Source organism: Chroicocephalus ridibundus, chromosome 10 (assembly GCF_963924245.1).
Source record: "Chroicocephalus ridibundus chromosome 10, bChrRid1.1, whole genome shotgun sequence".
Lineage (NCBI taxonomy): Eukaryota > Metazoa > Chordata > Aves > Charadriiformes > Laridae > Chroicocephalus > Chroicocephalus ridibundus.
The window spans coordinates 7,720,138-7,732,845 of NC_086293.1; the positions used below are offsets into that span (position 1 = coordinate 7,720,138).

Genomic DNA, 12,708 nt, shown 5'->3' on the forward strand with positions numbered 1-12,708 from the left:
TGAAGTTGTTTTTTTTCCTTTCTTTTCCAGCCTGACCTGACTCACGAGCTGGGCTGATCCCGGTCGTCGTCTGCCCCCTTTTTGCAGCTATGCCAGTCTCGGCTCATTTGCCAAAGCATCAGCATGGCACAAGGGGCTCTGCCCTGGGCAAGGGTAAGAACCCGGGCAACTTTCAGGGTTTTCAGGGGGTCCCTGCATGCTGGCAGGCTCCAAAGGTCCCTTTCTGCGCACCCAGGAATCCCCACCTGCCCCCGTTCCCCTGGGACAGCCTGCACAGCAGGGAGATGATCTCACTGCCTGGGCTGATGCTGTCACTGCCACATTTTGCAGGGGTTTGGTGGCACCCGTCCACAGCCAGCATTAAAGCCAGCCAGCCACCATTGCCAGAGCGGAAAGGCTCCCAGGGGACAGGCTGAAACTATTCATCTGGAGACAGAGATCATTTTTAGAGGGGAAATCCTGTTGGCTTTTCAAAATGAGGTAGTTTTTTACCGACAACACTTCCCCAGCCAAACGCGCTTGTGGTACCAAATGCATCACTAAAAGAAAAGGACTTGCTATGTCAAAATGGAGCTGTGGTTTTCAAAACTAACAGGGAATAAGCGCACTGTAAATACCTGGAGGAAGCGTAGGCATGGCTTATTAATAGACACTTGCTGTGAGACTTTAGGCTGTATGACAAAGCTTTCAATGTCCTCCCGACGTCCTCGGATGCCCTGTTCCTGGAGTGAACACTGGGCTCTTTAACCATGCAGCATGCCCATCAGACCTGCCAGCTTACAGATGGCGCACAGAAGACGGGTTAATACAGCCTATACCAGTGCTTAAACCACCAGAGCACCCACCATCCATCCTCAGCTGGTGGGGAGAAGCTCCCGTCCCTGTCACTGGTTCCTACAAAGGATCCAGCCAGGGATTTTGATGGGGACAGAGGAAGGCAAGAAAGGATGCCAAGTAGGGTCATTCCCCAAAAACCTGAATTGCAGGGGTTTAACATTGCCTGAACTGCAAGTCGGAGTTAATTTTGTTATCTTTACACCCTGGCTCAACCCCTCGTTCCCTAAAAGGCTACACAAAGTACTCACTTTCTGATTTCTCTCCTGTGCTGCTGCATAGTGCTGCTGTCAAGACAGCTTCAGAGTTCTCCATCAACAGCAGCTCCCTGATATTTAAAGCCATTATGAACCGGACCAGATTTACGCTTTGCTGCGTAGATTTACGCTTTACTTTGCTGCGCAGCCAGGCCTTGCCCAACATAGGGTGCCCATGTCCTTTGACTTCTTTCCCCGTGAAAGCCATAACAGAAAATTAACACCCTACTTAAGTGAAGGAACAGTTACTAGTTCATACGCTGCCGCACTACAGGCATCTCGTCATGGTCATCACAAGTTGTGTCTCTTTTTTTCAGATACAGGTTTCTCTATCAAACAGAGTATCAGACAGATGGGCTGTTTCTGGAGAGGGGTTGGCTATTTGCCTAGGGAGCGAAGAAAAACAGTCTTCAAACCGCCCTCCTGCCCCAGGTGATGCTGGTAAGAGCTGGTCCGCGTGCAGTAAGGGAACTTCTCAGCGTATCTTCAAACTCATGAGCTATTTCAGCGTTTTTCCTCCCAGCCTGCAGATTGCTCAGGGCCCAGAGATGCACAGACTCGTGTTATTGAATGGCTATTTCTGTTGATGTTTTTATTTTTAGGAAACGTTACGGAAACATTCACGATTACTGCTTGGAGGTAATGGAAAAAGAGACGAGCTCCAAATTCTGGGCGATGGGGACCTCGACGAGGCAGGCAGCCAAGCTGGGCTGGGACGTGGCCTGGCTTCCCTGCCGTGTTTACAGTCTGTGCCCTGAGCGGGGACATGAATGAATCGCAGCAGTGTCCTCGGCAGCCGCGGAGTGTGCAGTGGGCTGGCGCTCTCCCCCTCTGGCTGGCCACGCCGACCCCTCCCCGAGGGCTTAAAAGCGTCCGTGTGCCGAAGACAGGCTGGGATCAGCGGTGGCCAACCTAAACAGAACCACACTCAAAGAGTCCGTTGAGCACCCAGGGATGCTGCCCTTGCCTGGGATGCTGACCCGAAACGACAGGCAGTGATGGACAGCCTCTCCCTTTCAGTTTGCAGGATGGGGAACAGGAGACAAGCTGCATTTCTTCCTCAAAATTGGTTTTGTGGCTTTACGTTGAATCCCTCCCTGCTTTCATCAGCATTAAATGTCTTTAAAGGGTCTGTTTGCTTCCTTGGAGTGTTTGGAGCTGGATTCTCCCTTGCAGGGCCAGCTCTGGCCCCGTCCCTAAAAAGGACGGTTTAAATTAAAGGTGAAATCTGTGGTGCCAGCACTCTTGTTACTGCTCCGGAGTGCTTGTGATACCAGCCCAGCAGCAGGCAATACCTGGATCCATGCATTTATTTCTTTGCCTCCGCTGGATGTCAGGTGAGGTGCGGAGAAGAATATCCTGAAAGAGAGAGAACAGGAGTTACCCCAGGCTGACTAAACCCATTGCACAACATGTTCCTCTGACACCTGCTCGCCAGTGGGGAAGCACTGGAGGGATGCGAGTGGGACCATTAGCAGCCCCGTGCCTTTCCACGCTTCCCCGGCGTGGAGCTGGGCTGGCTCCGTCACACCCCAGCACACTGGTGCTGCCGAAAGGGCTGGTGGATACACTCCTCACCTGATTTTGGCAAGGTGGCTGTGGCAACGCGTGGCACCTGGAACCAACTGTGCCAAGAAAGCCACAGTTCTCGACCCAGCAGCCACATGGCAGAAGCCATTAACATACCTGGTGGTAAAGGAAACCCTCTATGACCAGCAGCATCGAGGTCACAGAGGCTCAGCTAAATTCTTCCTACATTCTCCACACCTCAGACTGAAAGGGACACATCCGAAGCAGCGCTGGCAATGTCACCCGCTGGGTGGTGACTGCAGTGCTGTCACTTGGGCTCTGCCCTCACCCCGCGCACAGGGCTCCTGCCCAGGCCATCCCCCCCATCCTGCTGTGCCTGGCACAGGCAGCGAGCGGCTCCCCACCATCCCAGAAAGCCACCGTTCAGGAGCAACCACCGGTGTGAGACCTGGCTAAAGAGGAAAAGCACATCTTTCCGGGAGGCTTTTACATTTTTAGACACTTTGGCAAATTTTAAGTAACCCCAGTTTTGTCCTTTACAGCAATCAGCTGAATATTTCTGCAGTATCTGTCGGAAAAACAAGCGTGCCACCAAAACACAAATGGATGAAAAAAAATTGAAATAATATTTTAGGTCGAAGTCATCGTACTCCCTCACTGATTTTTGTGTGGATGGTACCACGATCCTGGATACCATATCACCTCACACACCCACAGCTGTAACCACGTGGGCACACATACTAATTGATAGCCAACTTGTCCTTTTCCCAGGACTTTGCCAATATCAAAAACCTTCTGTCCGCTACAAGCTCATTTCCTGAACCACCGGCTTTGACCTGCAAGAGGCCGTTGAACGGCCTGTCCTCTTTGCAGCCCAGCCCGGGCACACGTGGGACACCAATGCCAGAGCAGCAGGGCCACAATTGCCCCGTTGTGCCAAACGTGGTGCGTTGGGAGCGACGCAGAGCACTTGACCGCAAAGACCTGGGATGTGCTTAATAGGACTCTTGCACTGTTTGGCCGCTAAGAGTCTTAACTTCTTACTGCATTATGCTGGGTTTAGGCAAAGCAGCGTTCCCAGCAGGGTGCTGGATAGATTTGTCTTTCCCATGAAAAGAGACTTACGCCTTCACATTTGTTCCTTGTCCCCAAATCCTATTCTTTCCAGGTAGAGGAGAGAGGAATTTGATGGATTATAATTAAGGAGGTGTTGTACTGAGTGGGGGGGGCAAGGGGACAGGAAGGTTAATGTAGGTTGTGGCTGCATTGCCTAAGGAAAGGATGCTCTAATGGGAAAAGCCTTGTGAGAGGAGAGCTTCATGGCTCTTCTCTCCTGCAGAGCAGGTGGGTTTTACAGGTACACGCTGGCTGGTTGAGTTTAGTTTCTCTGGAGGTGGACACTGGACTTCAGTAGGTCCCCCTCTTACTGGGCAGTGATGCTCAGCAGTGGTGAGTGGCTGTAGGAGGGGGGTACTTGCACTACTTGCGTTAGGGAGCCTCACTGCATCCAGGCATCAGGAAGGAGCTGCTGACAGGACCACAGAGCTCACATATATAATAAAAGATAAGTATCTGCCAATATATAATATAACCCTTCCCAGGCCTCCAGCACCATTCACTCCAGAGCCCCAAAGCACTGTACAAACAGTAATTAAAACTTCCTGGCCCCCAGCTTTGCCAGCAGTGCTGAATTCATTTTCCAGTGTGGGAAAATAAGCCTTACATGATTAAGAGAGACAACGCAATTCCAAATGCAGGAGAAGTTACTGGTGAAACATAAGCTGCGGTGTGAACCCTGGTTCTTCACATCTAACAGAAGGCTCTTCAAGACAAGAATGAGCAGTTGGTCTCGTCTATCATGTACACTACGCTGCTCTATCCCCGTAATGGGCAACACAAGACTAACCAGGTACATCTATTTGGTCCCAGTGGCTACAATCCAACTTGCTTTGCAGAATTAAAGCCTGAAGGGAAGTGGGGAGCACTGGAAGGATACAGCAGGAGATGACTGCAACAAGCCCCTTGTCCAGTTGCTCCTCCTGGAGCATCTCTCTGCCTCTATCCAGCACTATCAAGATCAGAGCTCCTTGTGCCACCCAGAAACGTGTTACCAGAAACATCCTTCAAGAAGGAAAGGGACTGTGGAATGTGCTAGAGCTTGGCTTAGTTCAAAGCTTGCCTGCACACCAGAAACGCTGACCTTCTGATTCACTCAACACAGTAACAAGAGTCCAACATCAAAACAGCCTGTCCCTCTCCTGGTTCCTGCCTGCTCCATGCTCTCCAGCAACCCTTGGGAAAAAATCATGCAGCGTTGGTTGTGGACACCGCCCTTCTGTTCAGTACGAGCACGTAGGAGCTACTCAACAACATGTGCTGCTTCAGGTTCTAGCAGATGGACGTTAAAGAGCCCCTGGCAGGTTGCACCTGATGACAGGGTTTCACTGGAGCCCTTGGCCAACATCTCTCCCTTCCCATAGTTAATGTGCTGGTCACAAGTGTGGACCCGTGCAGTGCCTGGTCCCTTCCCCTCTATCCCACCATCACCTTGCAGGTTGGCCAGCCAGACCCGCCCTGCCTCTTAACAGCTTAGCGAACGCTTAAGGATCCTTTGGGAGGAAAAAGCTATTTAAATGCAAAATTACATTTCTGCCTCGAGGAAACTGGGTATATCCCTGCTCTGCCACCTCTGCCAAGCTCGGACCCCAGGCCTCCAGTGGGGCTCCCCCAGGGCAGACGTTGGGCTGCCTGGAAACCCCAGAGAGGCTACAGGGCTTGGCGAAAGGTCCCGTCGCGGAGGGGAAGGGTCCAGACAACCACAAAGTCCATCCTCCCCCCCGCCGTCGGGCTGTTTCCAGACACATGCCAGCACCACCTGCGTCCGCTCGCTCTGGGGAGTGCTCCTGTGGTCCCCCAGCAGCTGGGGAAGCGCTCACAGAGCTGGCAGTGCCGCAGGGAGGGTTAATTTAGTTATTTGTAATGGATTTTCCATACCTGTCAATATTTCCAGCCCTGAGTCGAGAGACAGAGACTCTGCTGGGAGAAGGGCTTTGGCGAAGCCTGTGGTTTTGCAGTTTAGCTCCAGAGAGGGCTGGGGACTCACTTCATTTCTCCCGTCATCCCTGCAGGACGATCCCCACGGAGAATGGGGATCTGGTTTGGGCTTGCTGTGCTTCACGTCCGAAAGGGATGGTCTCCCTTTCGCAGATGGAAATCTGCTGCTTTCATTATGCTTTCTTTGGGGCTAAATTAGCTGTTGGAAATCAATGTAACCATGACGAAAGCAGCCCGTGGGACTCCATTCAGAGTGCCTAATTCCTACTGAAGATCTTGGAAGAGCTGGGAGAGAAGCAGCAGCACGGCAACAGGGAGCGTTCCCTTTTGATGATGTGATTTCAAATGGATGTCTCCTTGGAGGGGGTTTCCCACTTGCCCAGCAGGCTTTGGGGAGGCCAGGCAGGCGCAGCAGAGCGGGGACAACCCTGCACCAGCACTTTCACAGTCCCCACTCCATCACCTTTCTAGGACTGGAAACGTCTGCTTTTCACTCCAAGCCAAAATGATGCCAAGCTACAAATATCAAAATCCTTCAGGCCAAAGCCATATCCTTTTTCTATTCCTCCTCTGGTCTGAAAGGTGATTTCCCAGCTCGAGATGCACTATCGGGGCAATTACCGTAAGAGAGCCATCTGTGATGCTCCCAGCAAGACCCTGCTGCCAGGCACAGCTGTGCCAGCGCAGTCCTGCCACCAACCAGCTCGGTTATAGCAGCAGGGCTGGTGGGCAGAAACTGGGCTGAGCTGGAGCTGGCAGGGCACGAAGTTTCTGCTTTGACGGCACCCTCTTGTTTCTGACTTGCAAAGGCACTAGAATTGTGACAAAGCCATGGGGAAACAGGAACATTCCTCCAATAAAGCTGGTTTCATAAGAAATGGCTTCCCAGATGGCAGTGGAAGATGGAGAAGAGCCCACCCTCACCCAGGAACAAGGCCACTGCTGCCAGGAGAGAAGGCAGCACGGGGCTGAATGGCATTCATCTGAACTAACGGGCCACGGAGACGTTGGAAGGAAAGCTTCCTTTGGAGCAAAGGGGGCACGTCTCTGCTTTCACTTACCATCCATCCGTGGCAGCTCTTTCCTCCTCTTGGCACATGGTTCTCATCCCTCAGCTGACATCCCATGGCAGAAAACACTAATCACATCCTCCTCCTAAGACGAGACAAGGCGAAAGAGGCTTGGCAGGGGACAAAGGACCTCCCGGCAGCCCCTGCAAAGCCAACCTCGTGGCCTGGGGTCCCTCTCCCCCGCCCCCCAAATCCCTGTGGTTCTTGTTTCCTGAGCTGGGACAAAGTGGGCACCAGGGTTTTAGCAGTTGTTGGTTAGAAAATAACCGTGAGAAAGGAATAAACCAATTAATTGCTGACCCACTGACAGCCAACACTTCTCTCCCACCTCCCCCCCACACAATAAAACCTGTCTCCACAGCTCAAGCAGATTTAGGGTGGCTGCAAAGAGCCTAGAGGAGGAGGAAAAAAAACCTTTCCCACTCCAGCTAATAATATTTCCAGATAATCTGTTTGAGGCAGCACCCTCTGTGAACTGGGAAAGCCTTTAAGAGCCGTTAACACCTTTATTCAGACTTCCTCATCCTCCCCCAGACAAGCTGTGATTAATTATCCAATCTACCTCGATCCCCCTGGGAAACAGCGCTCGGTCCAGGCGTTCGTCCGAGGATTTGCAGGGTCCCTCTGCGAGAGCGGCTCCTGCTCTCGCCGCTGGCTCCAGATAAGCAGGAAAGGGCTGACAGGGAATAAACTGCTTCCAGCTGCATATTTACATCAGCAGAGGTTGTGGATAGTGGGAAAGGACGTTAATGCGGGGTCTAGGCAACGTTCATGGCTTTTTGTTTTGCTGGTGTCCGTAGGCAACACTATCCAGGACTGCCCCTGGAAGCCCATCTCTGAGAATTTGCCACTGGAAGTACAGCCCGTTTGGTTCCCACCTGGGTTTTCACAGCCCTCCTTCCAGCTTTGCTGCTCCATGACTTGGCTTGCTCTGAGGATACTTTCTTTCCTACCATTTCCTAGTCCTACCAAAGGCATTGGGGATGGAGAACGTAGGGCGAAAAGGGGAATTACTGCCTCTCAGCTGGCTGCAGTAGCTGGGACCCTGCGCCCGAGTAGGCTATTGCAGACCAATGCACCTCATAAAACTCATCTTGTATGTGCACAGTCCCGCCTGCGCTACCTTTAGCCACCAAACCTCAGGCTTTTTTGCATCGCAAGGTAATGCTCCCATCCCTAAGGCTGCACACAGCTCCTCCTGGCCATGCAAAGGCCATATCCTTATCAGCTGCTCCAAGGTCACAGTATCACCAAGCAATTTACTGAACCCAACAGTGGCAAATTCCCTCCATACCCAAATGCCAATCTCTGCTGATTACAGGTGACACTAAGTCCGTGTTTGTCCACTACAGCCCTTCACCCACCATAGCTGTAGCTCTCAAGGCTGTGTAAGGATCAGTATGTTAATGCCCACCCTGCCCCAATCCCCTTTGCTATGGCAGAGTGGAGGCACGGGTCTTCTGGGGAGACTGTGGCAGTGGCATGCACATGTTTTATGACTTTTCTCACTATGGCAAGGCCCTACAAATCCTCCATCTTCAGGGAGGACCTATGTCTCCCCATCACACACACAAAACCTACCCATGCACACTCTGAGAGGGTGTGAGTGAAGGGTTCACCATGGGGCTGGCACGTCCACATTGCCCTGCCACAGAGAACCTATAACAAGTCAACTGCCACGGCACCCTTCCTTTCAGGTCTTGAGCTGAGGTTTCACGACACTTGGAGCAGATCCTTTCCATTTAACCTTCCCCCTTTGCCACCCAGGTCCGTCCAAGAACTCACCGCTGTGCACCGCATGTTGTCCGCTGGTCTATTTACCTCTACCAAGAGCAAAACCTCAGAGACATCCTGGTTTTTCACCATGACGAACTATCTGCCTTCACCATTTTCTACCAGCCACCTCTAGAAACCTTCAGCCATGAAATAAAAGCAGAGAGCACAGTAGCAGCCTGAGGGTCCTGGTAGGTTTTGCAAATGAAAACCACTGTCCTGTTGTTGTCCTCTTCTCCTTATAACCGTAACAATATGTGTAGGGCATTTTCAAACAAAACGACATTAGATTCATCATCTCGTGTGCTCTTTGAAAAGGTGCCAAGGAAAGAATGAGGAGAAAGAGCCAACATGTCTACCAGATGGATGCCAGCTCCCCTGGGACGCTTCACAGCCCCAGGTGTTGGTTAGCATCACACCTACACACTGCTTCGTGGGCTGGGCTTGGTTTCAGTACTCTTTTTATTTTTAGCCACACTTTCAAGAAAGGGGAAGAAACCACCTCTGAATCTCTCCAGCTTCCTGAAGCCCTTGAGAAAGAGAGAGCTGAGGAGCAAGCAGGCAGCTTGCCCTCCTCCCTGCTGAAGGTTCCAGACAGCCTGAGATACCTCTGCCTGTCTTCCAGCCCACATCCAGAAACAATAGTCATCGAATTGGCTTGACCAGGTGGTGGGGAAGTTTCTGGGAGTGCAAAATGCCCATGGCTTGCCGATCCTCTCTGCCAGGTCTTCTCCCGGCCAGGGAGCAAGTGTGACACTCAAGTCCCTTCTCCAGGAAGGAAAGCAAGAGGGTTCTTGTCTCTGCCAACAGTGCCCGCTGTTGCTGACTACCTGCCTGGTGGAGTCACTATATTAAGAAAATAATGACCAGAGGGAATCACTGTGGGGTTTTTGCCTTTGGCATGTGAGTTGTGAGCATGCAACTCCATGGCGACCGAGGGACCACCAATATACTGGGCTGGGTCCCAGGTCAAGAGAGAAGATTCTGACCAAAACCACGCCCTTCCTGAAGGAGCTGCTTTGGAGAGGGGAACTCTGGTGCAGGACAAGGGTTCATGTTGGCTGTCCATCCCTATCTGGATTGATGCATCCAAGATCTGAAAGCTGGTACTGCTTTGGCCCTGAAGGTGCTTGGGCAGCTCTCCTAACTGACCACTCCTGATGCATTTCTGGCAATGCCCTCACATCTCCAACAGCCCATGAGCAGCCACAAGTGCCTGCATGTCACCTGTCTCCATTGAGGGCTGTGATGAAGAGCTGTACTCTGACAAGCTCCAGTATGGAACAGGGCTGTGCCCTGGCTTTGCCCATGGTGCGGATTCAGGCGTTACTCCTTCTGCATGTCACTTGTCCTCCAGCTGTCCCACTGGTGAGGTGTGGTGTGGATCCAGCAATGCCCAGCCCAGCTATTTCAGCTAAGACAGCATTTTTTACATAGGTCTAGCAACCATTTGGATAAGAGACGTGAGGAAAAACCAGGTGCTGCAGGAAGTGGTTTGGGTGATTTAGTAGGTGGCATCTTCCCTCCAAGTTAGCAGCACACCGAAACTCCTTGGCAGGGAATTCGGGCCTCTGCGCCACTACAGGTGTTGCTATTTTAATGACATCCCAAGCTTACTGCTTGTGGTCACCCAAGATCCCGCTTCTTACAAGCGCAGAGGTGTTAGGTCCACTGTCCTGAGCAGGCTCCAGTCTTCAGCAATTATGCTCTGTTGAGCCAAGAGCTGCAGGAATTTCTGCTGTACACATTATTCTACACACTCCCTCTGGCACCTGGGAAAACTGAGCAGTTTTCCTGGGTGCCAGAAAACGGCATTTGCAGAGGCATATCAAATACAAATGCTTCCCATTGCCTTGAAAGATCTTTTCTTGTTTTGTTCCATGCTCTCTCTCTAAGGTCCACCAACCCTAGTGTCTACTTCACCTTGCTTGTGTAATTTCTCTGCTCAGCTGTTGGCTTCGCTCTTCTCCAACTCGTGCTGGGTTGTGCAGGTCACAGCCTCCCCTGGCTTTGGCTGAATTAGTGCATCAGGCCAGACCCCATCTGCCCTGCTCTCCATCCCCACCCACGGAGGGTACCGAGTGCACCTTGATCCTTGACAGGAGATCCCAGCTGCTTCCAGAGAAGAAATAATCGATTATGAGACCAACATTAATGAAATATGAGATTGTGGCTTGGGACAGACTAAAGCCATAGAAAGCATTTTAAATAATTCACCATCCTGAAAGTAAAGCATATTAGTGGAAAGGATGTTCGGGTCTTTTCACGGTGGCATTAACGTCTGTGTAACCAGAGCTGATGCTGTGAGCTGACAGCAAAATAAGACTACTGCTCGGTAGGGAATTCTAGCATTTCAAAATGTATTTGAAAATCAATGTTTTTCCCCGCCCCAAAGAAAATTATATGAAAACATTAAAACGCTTTGTTTTGATAGCATCTTGTACAAGAAAATGAAATCCAAAATTAAACAAAGACACAAAAATGCTAAAACAAATCGCAAACTCCAGAGACGCATGCTGGCAAAACATTCAGCCAAATCATTGCCTTCTGCAAAAATGCTTCTATTTTGGCAAACCCACGTTTTTTCGGGGGCAGGCTGATCCACCAGAGACTTCTGAACCCACAGCAAGCGGCAACGAAGGCTGAAGAGAGACACTGCGTGGGAGGCAATGTTTAAAATGTCGCCGTTTTGTTTTTCACTTGAAACCACTCCAAGGGCCGCAGGGAAGATATTCAAAAGGAAGAATTGTGCTTTGGCTGTCTGGAAAAGTCGCTGTCAGCACCTGGGCAGAGCGTGGGGTTACCCAGAAAACCCCTGCTCATTCACAAATGCCCCTGGAAGGGCGAATGTCACCTGAGCAATTACTTTAAATTTATCTCAGTGATTAAATGCACTTGTGTTCACACGGCAGATATATTTGTATTGGTTAAGCTAAGCTTAGCCCAAGAGGTTGTTGAGGATGTTGAGCGGGTGGCACATGCTCCAGCTCCTCCCAGTGCCGGGGCGGCAGCAGGAATGGACTGTCACTGGGTCATCTTCATTATCTTAATTATTTGTATCTTCATTATGGAGGCAGCTCTTCATAGGGGAAACGTGTTTCTTTGGGGTTGGTGGACAGGAGTGAATGAACAATGCACAAACGGCATGAGTTTGCTAGCTCTGACCCTGCAAAATTCACATGCCGGAACACTGTAGGGCTAGATTACAGTCCTGGGTCCAGCCCAGCGATGTCTTCTCTGAGACGGAAGAACCTTTCCAGCCTCCTTTGGAGACCACCTGGGCTTCTGGGCATCCACAGACACCTGTGCAACAACAGCTTCATAGAAAATTCAGACTCAGTTCTCCCGCTTGCTGTTGAAATCACTGCAGAAATCCCAGTGGGAAACTCCTTTGAGATGTGACAACACTCGTGAGACAATACTCCTGCCTCCTTCCACCAGGCCAGGAGGTCCTGCTACTCACCAGGATGCTCTAGCCAAGCAGAGCAAGGAAACACCTACAAAAGAAACACCTTTTGTGGTTTCACCTTAAAAGGTCAGTTATGTTACCTGTTGTGCAATGTGCTCAGAACCTACCACAGGTGATTAATGGTCAGGTGTTATTAGATCACACATAATCCTCCCTGTACCTGGCAACACCATTAGTTATGATTCATAAATTCCAGCCGTGTTATAATTCCCAAACAGACGCAGTGCGCTGAAAACCCTCTTCCACAGCTTTTGCAACAGAAAACCGTGAGGGACTGACACAGGCAGCAAGTGAGACCCTCCTTAGGCTGATACCCACTTCTGGGGACAGCAGTGAGAAGGTGGGCATCTGCCTCCTTAATTTTGAGGACACAACAGGGTTCCCCACACCCTTCTCCACTGAGATGCTGTGAGATGCATGAGCCACTGCTCCTGCTGGGAGGTGGCTGGGGACAGAGCAGTGACACTTGGGGGGTGAGGGGAGGCAGCCTAGAAGTGGGCACATAGGAAGGAGAGGTTATTAGCTGGTGAGGGAGTGAGAAAAGGCAAGACGACCCGAGGTCCATCCTCTCTACCTGCACAGCAGTCAGCTCTGGGCTAGGGGTGAGTCACAACATGGACAGCTTGATTAGAGAGAGCTTGATTTGCGAAGTGGATGCAATTAAAACCTTGGATCCTCAGTGTCAGTTTTAGTAGCAGTGTGAAACTGAATCAACTCCTGC

The 12,708-nt window shown here is 51.1% G+C and overlaps 2 long non-coding RNA genes across 2 annotated transcripts in view; both read right to left on the reverse strand.

Annotated features, from left to right (window-relative positions):
• Positions 1-1,776: 1,776 nt before the first annotated feature.
• LOC134521465 (uncharacterized) lies at positions 1,777-9,360 on the reverse strand. The gene is made up of 3 exons (XR_010072770.1): positions 7,308-9,360; positions 6,737-6,830; positions 1,777-2,450 (listed from the first exon to the last, which is right to left on the reverse strand). It is a non-coding gene; the product is annotated as an uncharacterized LOC134521465 (long non-coding RNA).
• A 1,597-nt stretch (positions 9,361-10,957) lies between these two features.
• LOC134521464 (uncharacterized) overlaps positions 10,958-12,708 on the reverse strand; it is a 162,194-nt gene continuing 160,443 nt past the window's right edge. The window contains exon 6 of the long non-coding RNA XR_010072769.1: positions 10,958-12,015. This is a non-coding gene — a long non-coding RNA (uncharacterized LOC134521464). The remainder of the gene's footprint in view (positions 12,016-12,708) is intronic.